The 24043-nt window shown below is 29.8% G+C and overlaps 1 protein-coding gene across 3 annotated transcripts in view; it reads right to left on the reverse strand.

Annotated features, from left to right (window-relative positions):
* The window catches only part of LOC107450937 (uncharacterized), a 65538-nt gene that overhangs the window by 29890 nt on the left and 11605 nt on the right, over positions 1-24043 (reverse strand). The window contains exon 2 of one of the 3 annotated variants that reach the window (XM_071184518.1): positions 21586-21836. The exons of 1 other annotated variant lie outside the window; for it this stretch is intronic. The gene's annotated coding sequence lies outside the window, so the exon portion shown is untranslated. Of the gene's footprint in view, positions 1-16632; positions 17280-21585; positions 21837-24043 lie in introns of those variants that run through there. One more of the 3 variants, XM_016066887.3, reaches the window with a different exon arrangement.

Genomic DNA, 24043 nt, shown 5'->3' on the forward strand with positions numbered 1-24043 from the left:
TTTACTCTTACCTTTGTAATCCTGCGGTTAAAAGAAAACAAAAATGACATTTTCAAGCTTACAAGAATTCGAAAGTTTTGAACAGTAGTACAAAATTAAGAAAGTTATGAATATTTGGTATTTTATTTTATAACCGTCGTTGAACAGCCGACCCAATTATGGGTTTACGACTACTAGTGTTCAACTCCGTGGCCTTGTAATTTTGAACCCAATCCAGAAGATAAGGATCAGTACCCCCAGAGGTATGATTTGTTATGGGAACATGGAGGACTTTGTTATCCCACAGTTTTTCGTGCATCAGTCCCCATTTACTACACAGGGACTCTTTGGCTGGTAGGGATCGAACCCACAACCTCTTGGACATGGGCCCAGAGCCCTACAAATTAGGCTATCCCGTCCCGCATATTTGATGTTTTATTTTTTATATTTTATAACCGTCGTTGAACAGCCGACCCAATTTTATGGGTTTACAACTACCAATGTTCAATTCCGCAGCCTTGTAATTTTGAACTCAATCCAGATGACAAGGGAACTCTTGGATCGAGTATTGGGAGAAATTTGCCTTCGTGGAGGACTTTTTGATGGAGCTAATCCACATTTCGTTACACGGAGAGGAAGACCACGAGAACCTCCCACAGTTAGACTGACGGCAACGGGACTCTAACCGATGATCCGTCTACCAATGAGGACATTTCACGTCAGCACTGTGGTCGATGCAAGCCGGATTCGTATCGACTGGGATTCAAACCCGGTTCGCCTCATTGGAAGGCGAACGCTCTATCCCCTGAGCCATCGCGACTTGAATATTTGTAATTGAAAAAATATTTAAATGTGAAAATATCATACATAGGTGCAAAAAAATAATAAATAAATTATGGTAAATATAAGGCCCAAAACCGCATGGTTTAATACCGAATGCGATTAAAATTACAATATTTTTATTGATTATATAATTGCAGATTTTCTACCAGGATTCGGAGAGTTGATTTAATAGTTAACAGCAGTTGCATGAGAAAAGCTATTCTCACAGAGGAATAAAGAAGAAAAAAAGAACCCTTTTTCCAGATTGGATTGTTTAACAGGTGACAGACATAACAGGTGATCCGCTTCGTTCATTCTGTTATTGTGTGAAACTCAAGATGTTTTGCTGGAAAACGGCAAAGAAACGATTAAAGAGGAATCCATCACATCTTCTGTTCTAGATTTGCGTAAATGGGTGACGTATTTAGAAGAACGTCAGTGTAATCTTGTGCCAACTATATCTCCTCGCCTCTTAACATTTAAAAGATGTCTAGCTCACATAATTTGCGGAAAGAAATTTTGACTATTTTTCTTATGTCTCAATTGAAGTAGTAAATATTTAGAAATGAAATTTTCGACGAATTGCTTGCAACTTCTAAAGAAATGAACATCGGCAAATTCAATTGGGATTTGTAATTAGGTCAAGGGGGAAATTTGAAGTTCCGAAATGGAAAAATGATTACACCAAAGTTTTAGAAATTTAAAAAATCTATCAAAAATCATTATTAGAATTGTTCACAGTAAAATTTAAATTTATTATATTCTATTAAGCATAATTTTAACACACGTAACATCTTAGTTCTAAACAAAGAACGGAATACGAATCAGTCATTAGCTCGTACGCATCGGAAATGAGTACAATTTAAGAAAAAGCTATTTAAAGTTATTACGTTTAATGATTTTGAGAGAGAGAGAATCTAAGCTAAAGTCAAAATTGAGACATATACCAGCGTGATATTTCTATGGAGAACGAACACATTTATCAATCAAGTTCTAATGTGGGATGAATGATTTTGATCTCCTGAACTATGACTATGAACCAAGTATTTCAGAATGCATGAAAAAGTACTTTTTTGCCAGGAGTGGAAAAAGACTACTANACTCAAGATGTTTTGCTGGAAAACGGCAAAGAAACGATTAAAGAGGAATCCATCACATCTTCTGTTCGAGATTTGCGTAAATGGGTGACGTATTTAGAAGAGCGTCAGTGTAATCTTGTGCCAACTATATCTCCTCGCCTCTTAACATTTAAAAGATGTCTAGCTCACATAATTTGTGGAAAGAAATTTTGACTATTTTTCTTAGGTCTCAATTGAAGTAGTAAATATTTAGAAATGAAATTTTCGACGAATTGCTTGCAACTTCTAAAGAAATGAACATCGGCAAATTCAATTGGGATTTGTAATTAGGTCAAGGGGGAAATTTGAAGTTCCGAAATGGAAAAATGATTACACCAAAATTTTAGAAATTTAAAAAATGTATCAAAAATCATTATTAGAATTGTTCACAGTAAAATTTAAATTTATTAAATTATATTAAGCATAATTTTAACACATGTAACATCTTAGTTCTAAACAAAGAACGTAATACGAATCAGTCATTAGCTCGTACGCATCGGAAATGAGCACAATTTAAGAAAAAGCTGTTTAAAGTTATTACGTTTAATGATTTTGAGAGAGAGATAATCTAAGCGAAAGTCAAAATTGAGACATATACCAGCGTGATATTTCTATGGAGAACGAATACATTTATCAATCAAGTTCTAATGTGGGATGAATGATTTTGATCTCCTGAACTATGACTATGAACCAAGTATTTCAGTACGTATAAAAAAGTAATTCACATAAATTTTAATTTTAATAAAGTAGGATTTAAAATTGTTATTTTTATTTTATTTATTTTTTTCTTTTTTGAAGAAAAAGGGAGAAAATGTTTAGAGAAAAAATAATTAACATTACGTGCTATGAAATAATTAAAAGTCACATGAAATTATAAAGAACAACAGAATACGAATCAGCCATCAGCTACACATCGGAAATTAGTACAATTTAAGAAAAAGCTATTTAAAGTTATTACGTTTAATGATTTTGAGAGAGAGAGAATCTAAGCGAACGTCAAAATTCAGACATATACCAGCGTGATATTTAATATGGGATGAATGATTTTGATCTCCTGAACTATGACTATATATCAGGTATTTAAGTATGCATGAAAAAGTACTTTTTTGCCAGGAGTGGAAAAAGACTACTATCTACGTATGTAGTCTGCATTAATGTAAACTTTAAAAAAAAAATGACACACAGAATGAATTAAATAATTTGACACTTTTTGAATAGGGAGATGTAAAAATAATTTTTTTTTCTCCAGAAACATAGACTTCATTTAAAAAGAAAAATTATGATCAATATGAAAAATTATGTCTATTAGCAAAAAGATGCTTTAAAATTTGCAATAACAGTTAAAATATTTTATTGTTCAAAACTATTTTTAACTACTAATTTTATCTTTCGTTACTTTTACGGCCTTGATGAATTTTTTAAAAATATGCTAAGACATTTTCACAGATTGACAGAAAATTTTTTTTAAACAAAAACAGTACAGAATTTTTTTTTATTCTTTTAGAGATAATAAATATAGTATGAATATTCTTGCTTTGATTCCACACTTTATTTCAACGCAACCCTAAAAACAATATCTTTTATCATATTTAAACTAAAAAATAAAAATTAAAAACTACATTATGTTTCGCGATCTATAAATCACATAGCTTCAAAAAATAAAAACATTTGTGCAAACGAATAGAAGTTTAAGAGCCTCATTCTGAAACGAACATATCGAAATCAAATTATTTTTATTATGTACTATCATCAGAAACTTCCAAAAAGAAGGGTATATACTGTATATACTTTGCCTATTATAAAGAAATTATAATAGGCAAAGAGGATTTTATAACAGGTACATTCGTCATGTTCAGGTATACTCGTATAAGACTACATGCAATTCATCTAAAAAACAAGATATTAATTGCAAAAAAAAAAAAAAAAANAAAAAAAAAAATTAAAAAAAAAAAAAAAAAAAAACATAAACAAACCGTATGGAATAAAAATATCAAACAGAGAGCATGCGGTAAGTTTTTAAAAAAATGTTCCATATCCTAAAAAACTTACTATCGTTAACTCCTACTCTCAAGAGTGTCATCCCAGCTCACTGCACTCGAACTAAGTTTTTGTTCGTAATTGATCTTAAAAAAAAAAAAAAAAAAGTAGCCTCGCCCTCATTGCAGCACGCATCTAAACAAGAATCTTTTTTCAATACTATGTTCATTCTTTGGAACAACGCCCAGGCACTTTTTTTTTTCTTCCTAAGCTATTAATACTGAGTACAAAACAGCAAATGCACGTAGCAAATGAAAAACTTTATAATATCGATAAAAAAAAAATTATCACAAGGTTTTGCAATTGATCAACTTAGTCATCAGAATGTTGATCGTCAATTCGAGTTTTTTTAAAGCAATGAAGAATGACACATATAAGGCTCAAAAAATACTATTAAAAAGCCTTTTTCACCTTCGACTGGACATAACTGTCGAGGGGCTGGAGACGGTGGGGAAGGGGGAATTAGAAATATGCTTTTAATCTTCCTTATTTAATTTTCATAAATGAACTACTGATGATGGGTATTTACTTTATTCCGATCTTTTGATTCATGTAAAATATAAAGACGTCAACAAAGCAGAACTTTGAGATATAAAAAGCAGGCGATAATTTACATTCTCTTTTAATTTTTTCTGACAAAATTATACCATATAATTTTGCGGTTAGTAATTTTTAAAAGTTAGTTAAATTGTATACATTTGTCAGCTTTTAAATTTTTGCTAAATATCTTTTATTTTTGTGCGATTTACGTTAGATAAATTATCCAAATTCGTTTTCACCAGTTCAAATTGTAATAAAATTAAATTCAAAAACTGACAAAAGTGTAGATTTAAATTACTGATTCAAAACCCCCAAATTCACAGATGCTGCTTTAAAGCTTTGAGGAAAATTTCATAGAAGCTCCAAAAATTATCAATCTATATTTCTTCTAATGTAATAAAGCGACCCCTTTATTTTTCACCCTTTTTAAAAAAAATATCGTGCAGCAGAATAATAAATACATCATTAAAAGTTTGCAAAGTTCAAAAAAAAAAAAAAAAAAAAAAAAAAAAAAAAAAAAAAAAACGAAGATCGAAAATTTAATCTAAAATCCAGGATGGCGCGGTTTAAAGGCCTCTTAACGATGTGAACATAATTTATCTTATAATTATAGTTAGTTATCTATAAGGGACATAAAATTAAAGAATGGAGAAAAAATTGCTAAAGTAAAAATATAAATATAATAGGATTTTTTGACATGGGCCGTAACAAATGGATATTTAAGAACTTTAAATGTCCTATAACACACAAAGATTATCATCATAAGCAACATTAATTCTTAATAGCTTTTAAAGGTAGACATAAAAAGGTGATAGACTAGAGATAAGCTCAAGCCCGCTTTTGGAGGTCCGAGTCCGAAGAATTTTAATCCAAGCCCACTCAAGCCCGAGATACATAGGATTACTATAGGAGCCCGAGTCTGCCAGAGCCAGAGATATGTGTCGAATAAAGGCCAAATTTTGTGGTCTCCTCAGTTGGCCTTTTATATCTAAACAAGGGATTCAGTAAATTAAAACCCTTTCTATCTGAAACCAACCAACTGAAACTAAAAATCTAAAAATTAAAAAAGAAAATCGAAATCTCAAACTAAATTAAAGTCATTTGACAATTAGCGCTAGCCTCACAAAGCAATAACCTCGAACTGAAGAAGATCGCTGTAAATTTGTATACCTATAAATTTTACAGTTTTTTTATATTCTATAACTAAACCACACGTTTCCTTAAAAGTAGTAAATAAGTTTATGAAAATTTTATCATGAATCTCAGCTCGCCCGAAACCTTTTTGCAAGAAAAGAGCCAGAGCCCACGACGGGCCCGGGCTTCCGAGTTGAGTTCGTCTCATCTCTAGGACAAATATAACTATAAAGATACAGTATATAGGATAGATATACTATATCTCTAGGATAGATATAGTATAGCAAACTATTCGATGATTTATGTATTATTACGTTCAAAATATATGCATTTAATTAGTTCTACAGTCTTAAGAAAAAGTTTGATAAATTTTAAATTATAATATTTTAATAAAGCCGCGGAAGAGATATTTCGTTTCTTTTTGTAATTTTTAATGTTTTGCTAAGGATAAGGTATAACGGATGGGATTAACGATAATCCTCACTTCGCTCTGCTAAGGACAAGATATCTCGTGTCTATCAGGAATTTTTATTTTGCGATAAGAGCACGATATATCTATCTGAAACGTATACAACTTAATATTTTCATAGATAGTATTTACAAGAAAAATGAGCACAAGTTTTCGTAAATTTAAATTTTTTTTAAAAAAACTTTAGCATCCAATAATCTAATTTTACTAAACATTTACATATTTGTAATAATAATGATTTCATATATAATTATGGTTTAATTTTTAAAAAAATTAAGCTCAATATTGAATTTTAAAAAAATCTAAAGTTTCTGATAAGATCTTAAGTTTAAATAGTAAGTCAAAAGCCTTTTTTTCGTCAAAAATGTTACAACGCCATATTGTAAAGGAATAAAATATTTTTATTAGACTCGATTGTATTGCTTGACTTTGACAAATGAATGCTTAAATGTCAGAAGTAATACTTTTGACATTTAACTGAGCTCTGTATTTAGCTGCAGAACAATTGTCTCACTGACTCAACATTTTACCTCCAAGTTTTAAAATTCAAACAATGATTCATCCAAGAAACAAACAGAAAACAAGCAAAATTATGACTGAGCTCAATCACACCTTAAACCAGGTTTATGGGATATATATGTCCATCAAGTAATGTTTACTTTGATGTTTCCAATGATGTGGGAAAGAATTACAAAAAAGAATGTCATTTTCCATTCATAAAATACTGTACTAATATTTACAATTCTATTTTATTACTCCCAATTTTAGTTACAATCAATGCAAAAAAAAAATTTTATTACTCAGATCAGAATGAATTCAATTTTAAATAAAATTATAACAATAAACGATTTTATAATTTTCTTCGGTTAAACGGTCTCTTTCTTTCAAGACTGAACTCAACCGTAAAAGGGGTGTAAACGGAGCAAAAAATTCTAGAGGTTTGAATATCAGNATGATATTTTAAGTGCAAATAGAATTGGGCATTATTTTGAAAATTTTAATCACTCCGTGGTAGAGCAATTTTCCTTTCCGGTTGTCAGAATTGACAGCCCAAATTATGCACTTTAGCATGGTTAGGATTTATTTTTATTCATTATTTGTTTGTTAAGCTAAAGCTGATAAGATTATGACCCATCTCGCCTAGAAGGAATTGAGCACTATATAAACGAAATTCGGCTAGATTTTGCATAGAGTAAGGGCACCAAAAAGCCACCTGTGCCTTTTCTTTTTAATACCTTAATACCCAGTCATTTTTATCCCTGAATCGAGCTCATATACGATACATCAAAAATAAATAATTTTAATTTATTTAATGTAGTTTTTTACACAATTTTGTTTTATTGGTTCCGGATTAAAAAAAATTTGACACTTAAAGCAACTGAATAAAAAGCACGAGTTCAAGAGAAGGTAAGCGCCGGTGATGAGCCAGAAATGATTCTGCAACCGCTTCAAGTACTTCTCTGAGGATATTGAAATCCTCTTAAAAATTGACGATAGTCAACCACTGGAAACAAAACAACAGATTGATCTGGAACTTTCCCTGCCCAAAATTTTAAAATTTGATTTCTAAACCAAATGGTGTTCAGCGGAACCCTAGGGATGGGGTTCCGAGAGTTTGGACAACATAAAGTTTGTACCCAATCAATTTTCCATTGGATATTTAATATTGATCTGATAACTATTCCCTATTCGCCCTTTTTTATTTTTATTGAAACGAGAACCGCAGTTCAGTTCATTCATTTTCAGCTTATGCATACAAAAATTAAATTATAAATTTGACTAGATGCCACTTTAGGACTGGAAATTCAACTGCCTGACAATTTTAAGACTATTATTGTGAAAAGTACAAGCCCCCCCCCCTTGTGCTTCATTCATACATTAAATGTTTCCAAAATAATTAATACAATTTTAATTTATTAAATATTTTCAAAATAAATAATAGTCTTTAGTTGATTAACATTTTTCACATTTGCTGAGGAAATTTCTTCTAAGTCTCGTCGTTCCGCTAAAAGAAGGTCCATCATTTAGGGTCGTGCAGCCGAAAAAAATTGGGAAAAAAGCTGTTCTAAAACAAAAACATTCAATTTCGCTCATTAAATGCGGAATCGTTTATAAGTGGGTTCTACTGTAGTCATTTCGCTACGCTTTTTGGCTCAAGACAACTAAACTTTCACAACACATCTGGAACAAAAGAAGTTGCAGAAAGGTAAGGAGGGATTCGTTGACAAATGTTTCACCCAGACCCGCTTTGAAGAGAGAGAGAAAAAAAAGTAGATCATAGCTGCATTCTAATTTCGATTAGACAAAAGTGAGTGTAAAGGCACGACAACGCATTTCTCAAAAGCCTTGGCATGACTCATCCTTATTCTGTTGGCTTTAGTAAGCAGCTGACAGAGCAAAAAGACGGACACAAGCATAAACTAACTTTATGCGACACAAATAGAAAGGAATATTTTTAGTCACGTTTTTTCCTTCCTTTTAACTCTATTAAAATTATTTCTTGTTTGGGTTGAATCATGCTCTCAACACATTGGTAAACATTCAGTAAAGCAGTGTATTCACAAGAGAGCGCATTATCAAGCAATAAAATTGTTAATTCAGAAAGTTAAACAAAGCGCAAAAAATCGATGAATTTAAAAACAAAGCGCAGGTTTCGTAGTGGGCCAAGGAAAAAAGCAGGGTAAAATTTTCGAAAGAGCATACATATATCTTACAACCAAACTACTTTTAAAAAGGGCAACAAACGGCAAACTTAATCGCAAAAGAATAATAAAATAAAAAAAAATAATTTCAGAACTACTTTGTTTATAACAGAAAGATTTGATAGTTCTCAGAATAATTTTACAAAGGAGACACTGAACAACTCATAATAGTTTGAGAAAAAATATACCGAAAGTTTTTACAGAACAGTTGCATTAAAAAAAGAAGCCGTAACCATTATCAATTAGTTACCCTTATACTAATAATTTATTAAAATTTGTAATTGATTTGTTCTAAACACACACAAAAATTAAGAATATCCATCAGGAAAAGAAACTAAAAATCAGGAATAACAGGAAAAAAGCTTAAAATCAGAAGAAAGATAAGAATAAAATGTTCCTTAGCACGAAAATCAGGAACATCGCTAAAACCCTCTTTGGATTTTGATTTAATGATCGGATTTTCGCTTATTAAATATTATTTGTGGGGTACACTAGTGACAAGGATTAAGCACGATACTAAAGTACGATACTATCTATACTTGCGTACTTATGAATCGCTTCGTTTAGCCTAGTGCCGATATTTCTATTCGATAGTATCGGAAATCGTAATTAAACGTATTCCTGCACGCTATGGAAGTTGGGGATAATTTTTAAAAAAAATTTAATAGGGTGAAAACAATTTTTTTTTATATATACTATTACAAAAAAATGCATGCAATTTGCAATGAAAATTTACCATCAAATTAAAATTTTAAAACTAATTTTAAAAAACAAGGGTAAACTACCCACTAAACGCTCACTCCTTGAGGTCCTTAAATGCCCACACAAGGAATAATAGTTTAGTAAACGTAAAAATTGCTTTGATTTTCCAAAATAATTTTCGTTGTCTCGTTCATTAGTACAAATTTATCTTGTTTATAAATTAGTCTTATCTTATTTAGTGACTGCAACAAAATATCATAAAAAAATTAACATATGATAAGTTTGCTAAATTCCAGCTAATCTTGAGCGAATATTGTGGCTGCATACGCAAATAAAGTGATAATAATTCATTCACCTCTCAATGTTTTGTTTTTTTTAATTTCATTTAATCAGACATAGCTAATAATAATAAAACAGTTTAAGTAAGGCCATGAAATTTCAGTTATAAAGATAACAGCAGGTCTAAAATTTTTACTCGCCATTATTTAATATTCATTATGAACAACTTTAAAAATGTTGACAGAAGATTTTTAGGTTACCAAAATCACAGAAGAATGAAGAAACTTAATCTAAACATATTTATAGCGATAATAAAATAAAGCTGTCATAATATTTCAATGATTCCAGAAGTAATGGTTGATGAATTGAAAAGTGGGTGACCCATCATTTTTTGTTCTTAATAGAAGAAAAATACCATCACTGGAAATAAAAACACTTCAACACGCCGTTTAATTGAGGCACGATATGATATTTTAAGTGCAAATAGTTTAATTAATAAGTTAGCATTTTAATTAAATATTTGATCGCAACAAATGGCGAGCTGGCAGTGGAAATTTCGTGCCTTGGTTTAGCTAAATGATTTTAAATACATAAATTTCATTTTTTTTAAATGTGCGTAGCATTTATCAACAACAATAAACAATTTTCTTTGTTCAGTGCATAATATCTATCATGTTTTCGAAGTGTCATGTTTCGCGCCCGTTAGCATGTTATTTCTACGTGCCCGTTATCAAGAATACGAAGAATCAAAATTGCTGCACATTGTTAGAAGCTTGGCACAAATTCAATTTCGACAATGCTAAAACCATTTCCATCCCAGTCACAGAAGCTCATATCGATGCCTTGGGATCTTGTATCATTTGTATGAATGCCGATTCTGTTGTTAACGAATTTAGTACCTCACCACCTCTTCATAACTCATGGAAATGCATTCTGCCCTGATTTGCCTCCCTCAGTCCCCGTGGGGTTTTTTTCTAGCTTTTTCATCATTATTTTTATTCTTTCTCGGCATCTGAGGTTTTTCTAGTTCTTGTTTCTCACCCTTATTTCTCATTTTTCGTTGGCAACTTTACGTTTAATATTTCAAATCACTTTTGTCTCTTCTCATTCACGTCTGGGCAAGTCTTGAAAATGGGCGTCGATTTTTAAGCGCTTGAACCATGCTGACTGTCATTTCCAATCGGTAAGTTTTTAAAGCGAATGAAGTTTTCTAATCAAGTAATATTTTAACCCTTCAGTTCTTTGGGATTATTTATTTAAAAACATATCCTATTCCATATGCCATGAAAATACTTTAACTGTGGTTTATTTTATATACGTGTTAAATTGGTAAACAGGAAAGGAAAAAAATAGTTTACATTCATAGTACGAGGCTATCTTGAAGTGCATATTTTTATTTTATTTTAGTTTACTTTTAATCCTGATGTTGCTTTTTTGTTTTTTTCAAATTTCAGAAGATGTAAACAAGCACGCCCAGAAGTACTAAAAAAAGCCCACGAAAAAATGCTATTCATAAATTTCAATCCTGCAGTACCGATACATCAGATTCCGAACTTTATTCTTAGATTTTTAGTTTTATTATAAGACTTTAAGCAGACCAAGCCCAGTACATTAAAGATTTACGACAAGGAAGAAGAGTTTCGAAGTGAAAGGAAGACACACTTTTTCTTGGTGAATCATTTCTTCGTGAATGATTTATCATTTCTAACTGAGGCCGTTGCAAGAGGAACAATCAAGTCGAGTGGCTCTAGAAATGAATAAAATAAAAAAAAGCTTTTTTTTTATGGAACAGAAATTTATTTATGGAAATCATATTGAGTTAGCGCACGAAAATAATCTTTTTCTGATGTGACAAAATTTTATTTAGGAAAATTCGGAAGCATCGAGGAACATCTCTAAGAAAGAGTTCCGAAATGCCTAAATAGTTATTACGTAAAATAAAAAAATCCAAAATACAGAATGAAAAATTTATTTTGGCGAGCACTATTTTGATTGCGACAATTTATTCCTTTTTTTTTTTCATTGTATCGTTTATAATTTTACAACTTCAAGTTAAAATCGAAAATAAATTCAGTAAAAATTATTCTAGAACGTCGGCAAACATTTGTAAGAAAAAGTTCCAAAATATAATAATAACATGGTATACCCATATTATTAGTTTAGCAACACTGAAAACAATTTAGGCAAGCACGAATTTAAAGCGGTATTTTTTTACATTTTTTATTATTATTTCCCTCACTCGTTATTTTCATTAAGTTATAAACAGAGCTCAAAATATAAAAAACTTTAGAAAAAGAATTCGGGGGAGTAGGCGAACGTTTCTAAGAATTAATTTTTTAATGCTATCTAGTTATTAACTTGCATATAAATTGTGTGTCAAGATTCACGCAAGATTTGATAAGAGAGAACTTGATAAGATAGGAGATAGGATTTGATAAGAGTTGATTTGAAGAATTATTGGAAAATTTAAGGAGACTGGATCAATTTGGGGCACTCAACACACTGGCCGTCCAATGCACGTGTGTTTCAATATGTGTAATGAACATAACGTTGCAACGGTGCGACATGTATTCCAACCCGTGAATCAATCCAATTACTGCCTCAGACATTTTCTTGGTGACGTATTCTTTCGTTTTGATGGTCAGAATTGACCCTCTAAATCATGTGATTTAACACCATTGGATTCCTTTCTAATTTGAAGTCAAAAGTCTATGTCAACAAGCCACCCGAGAAGAAATTCAAAGCTGTATTTAGACGCATTTATTGAAACTGGTCCCGGAAATTTCGATAAAAGAGTGCGTAAGTGCCAGCAAAGCTGTAGAACTCATTTGCCCAATGCGCTATTCAATATATAATCCTATCCTATATACTTTATGTTTCATTAAAAAAAAAATATTCAAATTAGAAAGAAGAAAAAAAAATTTTATATTAAAAACTTTTGAACACCCTTTATATGAAAATATAGAAAAAGAAAAACATTTTTACAAGCATAATGTAGTATTTTATCCACTCATTTTTTTTACTTCGATTATTTTTACTCAATTCATACCTTTAGAATTTTAAGACAAGAGTTTAAAATAAGATTAAAGGGCAAATATTAACAATGGCGTTTATTAGAATTTCTAAGCTAGTTTTAATTTTTGCTCATAGAATTAGTTCTTTTATTTAAAATAATGAATAAATTATTTGCATTAGTTAAGCTCCGGGAATATAAACTTCTTATATTAATGGACTATAATACAGAAAAAGCATACAATAATAAACACAAATTGAAGGACTTCTCACCCTTGCATTTTCTTGTTAATGCAGCCATTCCCGATTTTTCCTGACCGAGTGAAAAAGAAGCAAAATGGATGATAAAACAACTGATACTGGGATTCATTTTAGAAACTTATAATCAAAAAGAAAATAAACCATAGCGTTCTTTTTTTTTTCTTTTTTTTTTTTAACAAATGGAGAGTCAACACTGGAATAAGGTCAGATTATTTTACGGTAAAAACTAAATATGTAAAAAATTTCGAAAAATATTATACAATAAATTTAGTACAATAAAATGAGTTGAAAAGATTTTTAAAAAAAAATGGAACAGAACATCGAAAACTGAGTACCAAACACACTTACCCAATACCTACAGCATCCACATAAACATTTAAAAGATGAAAATTAAACGAATAATACCAAAACTTATTACTCACGCTGACACGTATGACTTGCAAGAGACTATTAAACGACACCCACCACACAAAAACACTACTTTTTTTTCCCTTTCTATTTTTCAAACTAGAGTCAGCAAATCTAATTTCATTTTTCGTTGCTATTTCCGCACCAAAAGAGAGCAGAAAATAGACGCAAAAAACCTAATATATTTCCCTAAAAGTATTAAAATGGAATCTGAAAATAGAAGAAGATATTTTGGAGTGTTTTATGATATCATTCGGCGAGCTCTTTTGAAATCCCACATTCGTCAAATCGCATCCCGAACAAGTCATCCTCAGGTGGGGTCAAGGAACCGTTAAATTGTCGACGAAAGAGAGGCATTGTGCCAGGGTACATTATATATTTTTGCTTCATCCCCCCCCCCCTTGGTAGATAAAGGTGGTGAAAATCATTTCCAATGATTCCTCCCTCCCTTTAAAAAAAGATAGGCAAAACTTTAACATGGTTTCTCGAAGCACTTTCGCCAAGGAAAATAAAAAAGCCACAGTTTAAGTGCCTTACACTTAAAGCAGAGCTATAATTTTAAACAATATATGCCATCCGGTTATAAAGAATTATATGGGCTTTAGAGCGGACAAAGATCTAAAACATTTAAAAAGTTATTAAACTTTTTTTTAAAAATTAGCAATTTAGTAACATTTTTTCATCTAGATGAACATTACCAAAATCAATGCCTTATTCCCATTTTTTACAAATTTTTATGAGACCACTTTATGCAGTAATGGAATAAGTTTTTAAATATTAAAAAACTAGACCAACCATTTTTATTTCCTTAAAACTGTGGCTTTTCTCCATATTGACGTTTCGCGCCATTTTCAGAATTGACATAGAGAGAGCTGGCTAAAGATAGGCTAAACTTGTCCTAACAGTCATGAACAACTATTGCTAACTCACATCATTAATGAAAATAGCATATTATTCTGAAAAGCTTCATCATCTAAACATAAACACATTGGAGATTGTCTTTGTTCTTTTTAAAGCACGCTCTAATAAAAAAAAAATGACAAAAGGCGCTGGAAAAAGATGAAGAAACCGCCAATTGAAAAATTGGAATACGAATTTCTAGTCCAAAATATATCTTCAGTAGTGATATAATGGCGTAGAAATGTATCATTTATAAAGAGAAAACGGACATGATTACAATCTTACAAAAAATTTCAGAATTTGGAAAAAAAAAAAAAAAAAAAAAAAAAAAAAAAAAAATANAAAAAAAAAAAAAAAAAAAAAAAAAAAAAAAAAAAAAAAAAAAAAAAAAAAAAAAGCATTTTTTCTTAAAGTAAGTATTTTAAATTCATCTCATTGCGTTACTTTCCTTGCATTAAAAAATCCATGCTATTAAATTTAAAGGGGAGGGCTTTTCACTAGTTTTTTTTTTTTTACCTGAGAAAATAAAGACTCAAAGCTGTCGTCACAAGCATACACCGACAACAAATGCACAAATTATATTCAGACCTGAAAGTTTCAAATTAAATAGTAATGTTAAAATTAAATAGGTCTAAGAGATTTCCCAAACTGGAGTGTCGTAAATCCTTGACGAGTGGAAATCGAACTTGGAAATTTTTGATGAAAATGAACTAAATTTTTAAAAAGTTAAATTTTTTATTCCAACAGGATCATACGCGAATCCAGTTTGCTATTCTAATTCATGTCTTAACGTACTGATGTTACACAACTCTACATCAGTCGCTGAAACTCTTACAAAAGTTGAAACTCTTTCAAAAATCGTTCCAAAATATTTCATTACTATCATCTATTTATTAAAGTTCCTTTTTAATTTTTTATTCAAAGCGAAAAATTGAAAGAGTTTAAGGTGAAGCTCCTAAAATCATATGTTCAGCAATTAATAGTGAGATTTTGCATTTAGGTAAGATTCCGCAAGGTCACGTAAGTCGATTCCGAGCGAGCTTAGTAGACTATCAAAATTGTTCTGTAGAAAGCAACTGCGCTGAGCAAACCCTATGTAAGTGAGAACGCTAAATCTCTGCAATGACTTGGTTAACTACCACTAACTTAACTTAACATTTAAATAACATAAAGCTGAAATAATTCGCGAGACAGCTTCACACATCAGTAACTTTTATTTTCCATATTTTATGTGTATATACAAGCAAAGTCACAACAATGCCTTAAATATCACATAAGTTTTAAAATCTTAATACTAAATAGCAGACTAAAATGAAATAATAGGGGATTAGTTTAAAATTAAATTTTAAAAAATTAAATCATCTGAATTAGATAAAAAATACAAAAACCTAGAATTCTTTAATTTTAAAATACCGTATCGTATACTAATAATAAAAATATACCGTAAAATTTGATTTATACTAAGCAGACTGATTTTTAAACTTATACTTTCTCAACCCTTTGACGGAGAGACAAAAAAAAGTTTGCATACACTTAAATTTACATAATATGACAAGCAAAATAGTACTGAACTTAAAGCTAATTTACAATTGACGTTTTCACTGAAACAATCAATAATTTTTTTTTTTATTTACTTGATTTTCAAAACATGCAAATTAAATATCCAATTTAATGAAAATATAGAAACCAAAAATTTGCATAAACTTATAAAAACAATCTAAAAATTTATAAAGACGATCGTAAATTTAAACCATGACATACGTTTAATTCTTCGTGTATTATTACGTATTTATTTATTTCGTATTGACTTATTTCTATGTTAGTTTCTTAAACGAGAAACAAAATTACTATTTTATTTTTAACTTTAGAATGAAGAGGCATTTTAAATATTATAACAATAGATTTTTTTTTTTTTTTTTTTTTTTTTTTTTTTTTTTNTTTTTTTTTTTTTTTTTTTTTTTTTTTTTTTTTTTTTTTTTTTTTTTTTTTTTTTTTTACGAATTGATAGATGTTTATATTTATTTACACTCAGTTATTTAAGTTCTGAAAATTTAAAAAAAAAAAAAATTTAAAGCTAAATTTTATAATCTACGATCTACAAATAAGTTTAAATATCAACCACTACATAATAATTAGAACTGATCAATGAACCTATTTTTTAACCTGAACCGAATTCCAAAAGTAAATATTTTCGGACATACACATGCAAATTTTTAAAGAAATCAATCATAAACATGTAAAGATTGTAATTTAAATATTCAGCACGTACCTAGTTATGTAAGTAAAAACAATTTCGGTATATCCCGAAGCGATCTAATGTAAGTCGGTAAATTTAGTAGGAGAAATTAACCGAGTCCCCCACGTTGATTAAGTACAATGTCGCTCGCGTCCTCGGCAGATTTCCAAACGCAGCAACTTCCCGTCATAGTGAATCACCGCGAATGATTACCTCTGGCGCGATCTTCATCGGAGATAGCAAGAAAAACTCGCCAAATGAGAAACAGTGCAACACATCTCTCTTGTTTTACACAATATCATTTAGTTAAATATAACACTCTTGTTGTTTTATAACAAGCACGGAGTTAATTAGCCTTTTTCAATATAAAAAAAAAAATCTTTGTTTCGTTTCATTTATACTAAGTTTAAAAATATTTTGTTACTTGCAGTTCAGGTCAGAGCTGTGGCATTGGTAGTTGAAATGTTTAAGACTCCGACTTCTACCTGTTTAAAATTTTCATAATTGAAGAATTAAATTTAAAAATATATTAATTGTACAAAATATAAATGTTGTCAATATTATTTTAGGAATAGATATATAGACTGAACCTTAAAAAAACATCAGTGTAGGGTACACCAGGCAAATGTATACCGGGCAGTGGCACTTAACTAGACCTTGTATGTATTTCGGATATTTACCAAAGGTCTAGTCATACTAGGTCCAGTTAAGTGCCACTGCCCGGTATACATTTGCCCGGTATATCCTACACTGATGCCTTTTTAAGGTCAAGTGCCATTGCCCGGCATATATTTGCCCGGTATACCCTACACTGATTTTTTTTAAGGTCAAGTGCCACTGCCCGGTATACATTAGCCCGATACTCCAAACACTGATGTTTCTTCTAATCTATCGTCAGTAAATATTAAAATATCGAATAAATTAATATCAAATCGAATGTAATAAAGATTTCGGACATTCACCAAAGCGACTATGTGATTGTCAACATTCACCGGTGAAAGTCAACAACCACCGATTTCGGTCATTCACAGTAACATGCACATCATTTACATAATAACCTCATCAGGACCTTTTTTTCATACTTTGCCTAAATAGCATCCGGTATTATATATAATGCCTAGGCATTATATATAATGCTTAAGGAAAGTATGTAATACCGTCTCATATTTCATAATTTGCTTAAAAACGTCAGGCATTATATATAATGCCGGCAACATATATAGAAATAAATGCTATGCAAAAATTAATTGAAAAATTATTTACAGTAAACATTTTATGTTTTCTTGACGAATTTATCCTCATATTGCGCAGTTTATAATAAAACGGCGGCTACAGGATTAATCTTTCTAATATTTATAAGGAAACGAATAAAAATTATTTTAGATTAAAATAATCAGCAAACGGCAAACAATTAGACATTATATTAAAATCATTTAGATAATAGTATAGGGTTATGGTTCACTTCTTAGTCTAAAGCTATTGGAGTTTCACAACGGGTGCGGAAAAATTTCGCCACAAATCAAAGTATCCCAAAGAGGAAAAAAATAAATTTAGCATTACTGTTGACGCAAAAACTCTCAATTACAAAATCAAAATATCGCTATCAGACTAAAAACATCGACAGAATATCGCGTTTAATATTTAAGAAGCTATACACATCACGTAGCATACAATGCCTAACATCAGTGTTTGTATTTCATTTTATGAACACTGGGCAAATATTATATTACTTGTAACTTCTATATGCAAGTATTAGGCCTCTTTATTCACTACATCTATTAAATACTTAAAATTGCAAAAAAAAGAAAAAACGATACGAAAGATCCTTAGTATTTCAGAAAAAGATACAATGTACATAATTCGAACGTTAAACGGATTAGTATTAATAGAAATATATATATATATACAGAACAAAACAAAAAATATAAATCCTTATCTTTTTGATACGTCAAAAAATTAAAAGAATTATGTTAATCATTTATTGCTGGCCCAAATTTAATAACGATTCAAAGAAACCGTTCTACAAAACCAATCTATAACATTGCAACTGATACAAAAGAAATATAAATGCATCCATACACAGCCGAAAAATAAACTAAACTCTTTGCTCTTCCATTATGTAAAATAGCAAACCATTCATTGCTGACACAATTTCAATTGATTCAAAGAAAACCGTTCTATGAAACCAATTAATAACATTACAACTAATGCAAAAGAAATTTATATGCATGCATGTACAGCTGAATCCCACAACTCTTTTCTGTCTCGCTAAGTAGAGTACTAAACCAATCATTACTAGTACAAATTTAATAATAATTCTACAAAACTAGTCCATGACGTTAGAACTGATCTAAAAAAGAATAAGTATAGTTATTGACATCAAAGAATATTGGCAAATCTGTGTGTTTTTCTACAAAATTTACGTCATTCGCAATTCTTCTAACCTATTATTTCCATCGAACTGTTGAGGAAATTATCCAGAATTTCATAGCATTGTTCATTTTTTTTTTTTTCAGACGGAAACTTATCTATCAAACACAGTCTCCGAGATGAGGAAGTAAACGCAGCAGCCCTACCTTCCTTAATCTTCTCTTTGCGAAAAAGATTCTCTGACCAATTTACATAACGCCAAAACAAGATATCGATGCCAAATGTAAACGCTATCTTGGCACGAATAAAACGCTTGATTCGCACTTCTTTGCTTTTTCTCCAATTTAGCATCAAGATGATGAGTCACTAAGCCATTGGGCCACCTTCTTTTTAAAGTGTTTCTCTCGTTACCAGTTGAAGGGGGGGGGAAAACAGAAATATGAGCCACTGACTCAGCTTTACAAGAAACTCTTGCCAGAGTCTCACATAGAAATAAATAGTACACATGATTTGATTTCCAATATAGTAATGCCATAAAGACGATATACTTATTAGTCCACCACACTATAATTTATTAACCAGTCAGAACCGATACAGAAAAATCAGCAGCTAATATTAGTTCAAAATTTATACACAGATTTCATAAATCGTACATTCAAGCCCTTTTGCGCTGATGTATGCATTTTTTCTGAAGCTCTAAGTTCAAGTAAAAATATATTTTGGCATTTGGCATTTAATTATAAAAAACAGTCTAGTAGTTAGTAAAAAAAAATCTGTTAGGTTATCGGAACTATTTTTGAAATAAAATATAATATCAAAAAAAGAAAAAAAAGAAAAAAACTTGGAAAAAAAACATTTTTTTTTCTTCTTTCATATTCAAAAAATCTAATTTTGTAATTTAAAGCAATTTTAATGATGAATAACTGTTTCTCTTTGATCTAAATATCTTCAAATAAGTACAAAATTAACAAATTATTGTTTGGAAGTGAGCTGTACTTGAAACATTTTACCTTTAACGCAGAAAAAGACATGTTTCATGCTATACTTCTTAACCATTAAAATGCTAAATATATCACTTTTTTTTAATACTTATTTCGGCTTAAATTAATACAAAATAATGAAAAAAGTAATAAAATTGCTAAATAAAAAGTCTGCGTTAAAAGGTTAATGAGTTTAAACATTTTTATACACTGGGTCTTCATAATAAATACTGTAATATTTATTTTGCAGTACAGCATAACATAGCTATAAAATATATAATATATAAAAATTAATATACTAATACTACAAAGAAAAACTTTAATTCTATAATTATTTTAACAAAATATTTTTCTCGAAAAATTATTTTGAAGTTCAGGGGGAAAAAAAATGCTAATTTTAAATTTTAATAAACTGTATTTTTTACTGTTTATAACTATGAAAACAATTCGAAATTTAATATTCAAATATCGTTTAATGCTTTTAAAAAACGATGCAAACCTAAAAAAGAAATATACATACGAAGAAAAACTCTTTATTGTTAAAAAAAATTTATATATGAAAAAAAAAACATTTTAAATCCTTAAGAGAGTTTTTAACCTTTTTCGATCAATAGAGTTTAAAGGTTTATTATACTAAATATGCATTTTATTGTGAGTGAAATTATCTTAAAGGAATGTTAAAATCATATGTTAACGAATTTTCAAACTAGCTATCAGTTGCACATGATAGCTATCGAAAACGCAATCGCTCTCTAAAAAAATAAATCTTTTAATTAATATACAGCAATTTAGATCCCTTCTAATATTTCTAAAGGTTGCAATTTCCAAACAGTATTAAATTGAATGTAGAATATTGTAAATGGTACGAGAGCTGCAACGTAAAATGCGCCAATATCGCGAGTTCTAAGTGAAACGAAAAAACAATAGGAAAAAGGAGGGAAAATAACGTGGAATCCGTAATTCCCTGAAAAATTCCTTATTTAAGTATTAGATAAATTAAGATTTATAGACAATAAATAAAATGCAAATTCATCTAGCTTTCTTTTAAATTCATCTATTTCAAATGAGCACACAAAAATATGGTTTTGAATCACAATTATGATATATATTTTTTAAAGTTATAAAGATAAGTTGAAGTGGTCTTTTTTTTTAATCAGTTTCAAAGTGTAATCTGAATACATAGTTAATCAATTAAATAGATAAAAAAAATCCTAAAAATACTTCAAAGACACTGTAATCTATTAATCATAAATAAAATATGAGATGGCGCTGAGTCATTCTCATGGCTATAAAATTATTAGAGAGCAAAAATACTTAACACATTTGCTATATTAGTACCAAATAAAGTATCTTTTTGCCTATTTCCACTGAAATTCACCAACCTCGGACATTTTTCCTAAAACGGGGCTTCATCAAAAATAGACGCAAACGGTGAGTCATCGCGAAAAAAAAGGTCGCTCGATGGTTGATCACGTGAACACCGGCCAACGATTAGATTCCGTGCTCATTTCAAGAGTCAATAATAGACCGACACAGATGATATTTTGAGCTGAAAACAAAAGGAAGGTTTCTGATGAAAGAACGTGAAACCAGCGCAGGAAAAAAATATGATTTTATAAATCATACTATTGATTACCTGGTTTCATTCATTGTTTTGAAATATGTGTTTATCATTTTTTCTTTCTCTCTGTCATTGAGGTCATTTACGCCGAGCAGTAAATAAACCAAAATCAGCCATTTAGTGCAGAAAAAATTTCGAACGATTTCTTAAATTCGAACATCATAAATGGATATATTCTGTTACGGGCACAGGCTTCCCTATCTCTTTCTGTTCATTTCATAAACATACAACATTTTGCATTAGTTCCAATATTACAATGACGTTATCTGTAAGAAAAACGGAAAAAAATAATAATTTAAGTATTTGTCATTTAAATCAACAGGTTGAACATAACTTAGTCCTAGTGCATAACTTAAAAATATAAACTCGGAGATGTCAACTGCTCCGGACACGCCAAAATAATTTTAAAAAAACGGTAAATAACTACAAAGTAAATTTTGCATATATTTGACTATTTTTGCTTGCTTTTTAAAAGAAATAGCATGACATAAATACTATAAAGTGGTGAATTACATAAGCCTACGAATTATTTAGAAATAGTGGTGGATAAAAATCTACTAATTTGAATTTATTAAACCAAGAATCACAATTGATAAACTACCACTTTAAAATACATATTTGCTGTCCGGAGCAAGTTGGCATCTCTGAAAACTTGATCTAAACTATAACTGTATATTTTAAGAAAAAATTTTTTTGAAATTATAATATCACTATGCATCTTACATTTACTCCCAAAAGTTAACAAAATACGTGATGTATAAAGTTGATACTGTACATGATGCATCGCACAGTTTAAAATACATGTTCAAGGGATTACTGGTCATGCCCAACAGAGCGTGTAAGTTACAACAAAAGATGTAGTTTGGATCTTCTAATGCAACAGCTTCTTTAAAAACAAATACGAGATACACGACCCTTTGCTTTAGCAATAAATTTCATTTCTAACAGGCATTTTCATGAGTTTACTTCCAGTTTGGTGCATATACGACGACTATGCGATAAAACCATACATTCAATCAATCAAATGCAAAATGGTACAATTTATTCAAAAGCATATTTTTAAAACTCATATTTACTCTTTGTTGTCTTACATATACACTTTTAGAGGTAGATGGAAAGAAGAACACCGGAAAAAAATAGCCTCTCAATAACTCTTGTTTAAATTTAAACGATTCAATTCGGGTTTTTGTGACAAAATGTAATGAAATTAAGTATTTATTCGAATGAATTTAGTTGTTCTTTTTTTTTCCTTCAAAAAATTTTTTATTAATTAAGGATTACCTTAAAGTTTATACAGAAAAGATTTTCCTAACTTGAAACTATTTAACAAAATGATTAGGACTATATTAATTTAAAATTGTTCTTAATTTCAATAATTATACCTATTATACTATTTCGATATAATAATAGTTTACGGATATCACTTTTTCAACTAGATATTTTATTGAAAATTGTATTAAACTGAAATAATTTATCATTTTTAATGCTTATGGCTTTCAACTCGTCAAAAGATTTACCCCCGAAATTTCATTCTATAATATATAATTACATTAAATATTAAAAGTTTATTTAATTTAACTTCAAATTAATTTCTGTATATTAATTAATTTATAAAAAATATCTAATTACGTTCGTACAATTATTGAATGACATTAAACTTAGGTTTAACGAATTGGGACGAATATTTAAAAAATAGTAAATGAGAGGCTTTTTTTTTCCGGAGCTCTTTTTTCCGGAATTTTTAGTCAGATGCTTTTCTTCCGTGATTTAATTTTATAGGAATAAGTACTTGAAGGAATTCAAAGAAACAATATTTTACTTAACGTTAGATAAAGACAGGATAACTCATAACTGTCCACCTATCAAACGAATTTTAATTATCATGAATTACAGGCTGGAAATAACCATTGTTGTGCTACTATTTAGGCTAAGCGAATTGAAAAAAACTTTAATAAATTACATTTTTACGAAGTCGTCCACTGAGTATATAAATCCACCATCATGATTCACTTTATCTTTCATCTGATTAATAATTTTAAAACAAAATACATTTTTTTTCTTACTAGACTAAAAAGGGTTAAAATAAGGAATTCCAATAGTGTTATTTACATGCAGTACTTACATATCATTTAACCTAACAACTGCATAACCTACGGCCTAGGACAGGGGTGGCGAACCTTCATGCACCAACGTGCCATTTTTTCTAAAATGTATTTTAATGAGGTCATAGACGTGCCGACAAATAGTTTTGACTTCGTGATTATTGGGTAAATAATAATACTAAATTTTATCAACTCAAAACTCTTTATTTACTACGAAAAAATGCAATTCTCAACTTTTGCAATGTCTCAGTTATACGCGTAATTCAACTTAAAGTAACATCAGTGTGACTTCTGTTGTTGCAGATTAGATGACAAATAACTTATATTAGGGTTATAAGATGTTAGTTTAAGCAGAACTGTTAATTTTTTTT

Source organism: Parasteatoda tepidariorum, chromosome 8 (genome assembly GCF_043381705.1).
Source record: "Parasteatoda tepidariorum isolate YZ-2023 chromosome 8, CAS_Ptep_4.0, whole genome shotgun sequence".
Classification (NCBI taxonomy): Eukaryota; Metazoa; Arthropoda; class Arachnida; order Araneae; family Theridiidae; genus Parasteatoda; species Parasteatoda tepidariorum.